Source organism: Amblyomma mixtum, chromosome 5 (assembly GCF_055824585.1).
Source record: "Amblyomma mixtum isolate Tamu chromosome 5, ASM5582458v1, whole genome shotgun sequence".
Taxonomy (NCBI): Eukaryota; Metazoa; Arthropoda; class Arachnida; order Ixodida; family Ixodidae; genus Amblyomma; species Amblyomma mixtum.
In genome coordinates, this window is record NC_143016.1 from 127,207,938 (window position 1) to 127,213,077 (window position 5,140).

Here is a 5,140-nt window from a genome sequence, read left to right on the forward strand (position 1 = left end):
TCGAAATAGGATGATGTGAGGATGGCAAAAGAAATTATGTCGACAGGATCATTAGTTAATTAATTGTACCCAAAAATGTCGAAAAATTGGCGAAATTGTGCGGACGTCGATATAATAAGTCGAAAGGAAAACAGCCGTGAACGGCAAAATAGTACGAAAATAGACAAAGGAGTGAAAATACAGTTTGAAATGAATTGAAATGCATTTGATGGGTGCTAATTAATCTAACAAGAAGTTTAATCCACATAGATTAATGGTTTGTTATCAGCAAAAATCATTGGACGGGTGAATAGGCTAGACGGGGTTATAGTAAGCAGACTGGAAAGCAGCCACGCCGGCATATTTGAAAAACCAGAATGGTTGATTGAGATAAAAGAAGGTATAATCAGAGTAAATAGATCGATCAGTAATTATAGCCTAAGGCAATTACGGTAATTCCATAGTTAAAATAACAAACAAAAAGAAAATGATCAAGAGAGGCAAAGCTGGCGACGAGTGCCGATCAGGCGTCAATGTTTTCGCATTCTCCCAAGGCGGCTTGCAGCAGCGGTCCCTAATTTTTATACCGGAAACATACATGGAAACCATTCCAGCATATAAACAAAGGCGAACTAAGTATACGTTTCCGCATGACAGGCTAAACCGAAAAACAAGCCACCATATCGGGACGGCTACAAACTTACTCGTTTCCGAACGGAGCGTTATATCACCAAATATGGCCTACAAGATACAAGGCAGAATCTGTCTGGTGCGGAGACACGTTAACCCTATAACACTGTACGCGGGATTGCGGGGCTAGTCCACAACAAACAAATAACGATAGCCCTGGTCATGAGCAGTGGGAGGATCTTGTGGCTGTTTCAGGCCCGCAGAGGCAGCTTCGGCTGGTCCAACGGGACAAAGAGGCAGCTGAAGGAAACAGATTCTTGAGCGGGTGAGATCATACTACTCCCATCTATAATATATTCTAATCTCCAACACCCTTACCCCTTTCAAATCAATAGTTTTCAATCAATCAATAGTTTTCAATCAATCAATCAATCAATCAATCAATCAATCAATCGATCGATCGATCGATCTATCGATAGATTGATCGATCATTTGAAGGACACTTAGAGCTGGCTACTGGCTGTGCTGCTAGATGGCGTGCATTAAGTAATGACCTCAACTCACGCGGCGCTGTCGCCTAGCTTATCAAGTGCCACCAGGATTATGCATGCGCCTTTTGGGCTGGCGAGCAATGCCTAGCGTCCTCAGCGCCTCGCGATACCTTCGCCAAATACGCGACCACGAAGACACTGTTGCTGACGCATGCGCTGCTCATGCGGCAGCGCAGCACCTATCCACAGGCGTGCTGAAAGCTTCGCCAAAGTTCGTTTAAGTTCGCCTCCGTGTTCTCCTCCGTTCTGGCGCCAAGGTTGCCTGTGGAGCGTCGACAACGGGCGATAAAAGCATTTCATAGTTAAAAACGCGAATTAAAATTAAATTTGAAGAAGACAGCTACTGTAGTTTCTACCTGTTAATAACCAGCCAATCAACATTACTTACATCGCTTTACTTCACACTTGGCCGGATTATTTTTCATTGTGCAAGTTTGCATAAAGAAGTCTCATTTGTACCGGTTAACAAATCTTTTTATTCATTCAATTTTACATAAACTAGTCTGCAGAGCAGTCAAGATTGATCTTCATTACCAACAGTGGCACGACTTGAAGGCAAAGAATGGAAAGAAAAGAAGAAAAGTTTAGGGCGCTGAATTCATAGCGTGTAGCTTCTTTAATTCTCTCTTCCCTACCACTTTCACCTTCTAATTCTTATTTTTCTGACAAAAATAACTTTTCGGCCCAAAGCCGTTGTCTTTCACTTTACAATCGGATCCTTTCCTTACCCGCGATACAATCGTGGTCCGGGAGAAGCACTCTTTCTTTCTCCTCGCAATAAAATCTGGTACGGCGAGGTCGCTTATTGCGGCCAAGGGTCCAGAGTGACCGCACCACGGGCAAATTAGATGTCAGCCACAGGAGTCGTGGCTGACTAGTCTGTGATGTGGTCGAGCAGCCAATGTATACGAGGTAATATTGCCACGTATCATCGTAGCGTCCGTTCGTTCGCGCAAGGCCGCCGAAAAGGGGTGTTATCATTTTTGTTCGTGACGCGAGAAGCGACCGGACTTATCTCGATTGATCACAGCCATGGAGAGCTGCATCTACGTGTTTCTAGATTACTCCAGATGACCTCGACCTGTTATCTCGAAGTTTCCTTGCCGGCTTTAAATTGAACGATGCCGCGAGCCGGGGGCATTCGTAGTTCGACGACCGCCGAGCACGCTTGTTGCTGCCCGAGCTCGTCCAGACCCAGCGAAGTTTTTTTCGGCGCTGGCTTGCTGAGAAGTTTCAACGACAAGTGCAGGCGGGCCCCGGATCCACTGCGACCCGGAGGTTCCGCAACCAGCCTCCCCGCCCAGGCGCCGTGCCTTTGCCGGTGCTCGGACAACTTCGTGAGCTTCAAGCAGCAGCCCAGTCGGCCGCCCGTGACGTCATGGGAGACCCGGGACCTGCTGCCCCTCCGGTGTTCCGTGCGCCTCCCCCAAAGGCGCACTGTTTCCAGTTTTCAGTTACTTCCGACGCGACTGCTGACGACATCGTCGACGGCATCGAGTCGGTTGTCGGCCCGAAAGGGCTAGAGAGCCTCCAGCACCATGGAGGCATGAAGTTCTGCGAAGCCATGGCCTCGGCTGCGGCGGCGGAGAAGATGCTCGTTAAAGGCGCCTTCAATGTGAACGGCACTTCCGTCCCAGTAGCCTGCGTGGGTCCTGCCGTGGTCGACGTGACGGCTTTTCGTGTGCCGCTGTTCGTGGGAGACGCGGCGCTGGCAGCGGCACTGAGCTCCTACGGCAAGGTGCTTGACATCACCCATCCCGTCCTCAAGGGCCGTCGTCACGTCGGCAACGGGACGCGCGTGGTCCGAATCGAGATGAAGCAGGCAGTGCCGAACTTCTTGACCGTCCAGGGCCACCGCGTCATGTTTGACTACCGAGGCATCCGGAAGGTGTGTTCCCGCTGCGGGCAGGACGGCCACATCGGCGCGGCGTGTCGAACGCCGCGGTGCGCTCGCTGCGAGGTGTTCGCCCACGACACGGCCGGATGCGGAGCGGCTTGCAGGCGCTGCGGTGGAAGCCACGCCACAGCGGACTGCCTGCGACCACGGTCCTATGCGGCGGCCGCCGCCTCGAGAAAGGAACCGAGCAAGGACAACGTGGTCGCAGAAACGCGGAGCACACCAATCGTTCGGACGCCTGTTGCCGACGCGGTCCCTACGACCAGCAGCCCGAGGGAGCCCGAGCCCACCCCCGCGACGGAGGTCCCCGTGAAGGAGCAGCTCGAGGGGTCGCCTTCAAACGAGGTGGAGCCGTTCGGTGCTGTTTTCGCGGAACCCTTGCCGCCGCTACCCCGCACAGCTTCCTTCAACACCGAGAGCAGCAGCGGCGATGAGTCGAGCGTGGCGTCGGGCGACCTGGTGGACATACCGGACAAAGTCACGCCGCTTCGCCTGACAGGCGACTTGACGTGCGGCCAGGTGTCAGGACCGACGACTCCTGGAGGTGCGGACGACGCGCGCTTCTCGTCACCAGCCAGCCACACCCTCCCATCGGCGACCCTGGCGTCGGCATCGGCTTCAGCTACGAGCGTCGCCAAGACCACGCAGCAACCGGTGAGCGAGGCCACAAGCGCCGACGGCCCCGAAAACATGGACTTTTCCCGACTAGACTTCAAACGTGCCCACCCCCAATCATCGGAATCCGAAGGGACTGTTAACGAACGTTCTAGCAAAAAAGTGCCGCGCGCGCCAAGCGCCGCCCATGGCAGCGCTCTTTAGGTTGTATGCTATGCCGTCGGTGCTCTTGGCAGTCATGGCGGTTGTGCATCTCCTCTCCCTGAATGTTCGGGGATTTCAATCCGTAGACAGACAGAGAGAGGTGATGCACTTTGCCAGGGCTAGGGGCGTCGACATCCTGTTTTTACTGGAATGCAACTTCCGTACTTCACTTGATGTGCTGAATTTCACCACCCGGTTTTCTGTTCTTGCTTATTTTTCGTTGACTGATTTTCATATGTGCGGTGTTGGTGTCGTTTTTGTAAACCCCTGCCTGCGCGCGGGTGCTCATTGCACTTTCGGGCTGGACGGCCGCACTCTTGCGGTCGACTTCACACTAAACCAGCGGCGGGTACGTGCGTTGGTTGTATATGCGCCAGTACGGTAGACTAGTAGTTCTGATTTTTCTGAGCGCCTGGACTCATTCCTCCTTGATCCCTACCCCACTTTTATCGGACGTCGACCGTGACGTCCGCGGACAGGGTCACGGTCGCCGTTATTGCGGTGCCCCCGCGCTCCGCGATCTCGTGACTCAGTTCCGCTTGTCTGACGCGTGGGTGCAGCTTCACGGGGATGCCTTTGGAGCGACATTTGAGAGAGCACAGTCAGCGAGTCGGATAGACAAATTCGATTTTCCACCAGAGCTCGCTTCTTTTGTCGTTAGCTGCGAAGTTCTCGCGTTCCCTGCAGGCACGCCGGTGATTTCCGATCACCACCCCTTGTCAGTCAGGCTCGACTTTGGTGAGGACTCCCCACGTACTGTTACGTGGCGCATGGACACGAGCCTACTGGCGGACCCGGAAAGCATGGCGTCACTGCGTACGGCGTTGGCAGCATCGTGCAAGAGATTCGTTGTGACTGATTCATGGGACACACTCAAGGCTCGTTGGCAGGCAACTCTGGTGGCGGCCGGTCAAGACCGCAGACGCCGGGTAACTAATGCACTGAATGACACCCTCAAGCGCATCCGTATAGTGCAAAGGGGAGCACCCATAACCTTTGCTATGAGCGATTACCTGAGTCTACTTAAAGCACGTTACCACGTGTTGCTCTGCCAGTCATCACGGGCAGCTAGTCGTGCACACCAGCTCGGGCGGCCGATATCAGAGCCGGCTGTGCTACGACACGTACGCGCAAGCACGGCAGAGGAATTCGCTCCCGCTACTGTGCCTTTCGTGACACTCCCAGACGGCACCCAAAGCAAAACCACGTCCGATATCTGCACGATCTTCGCAAGCCACTTTTCGAACCTCTTCTCTACGGACAG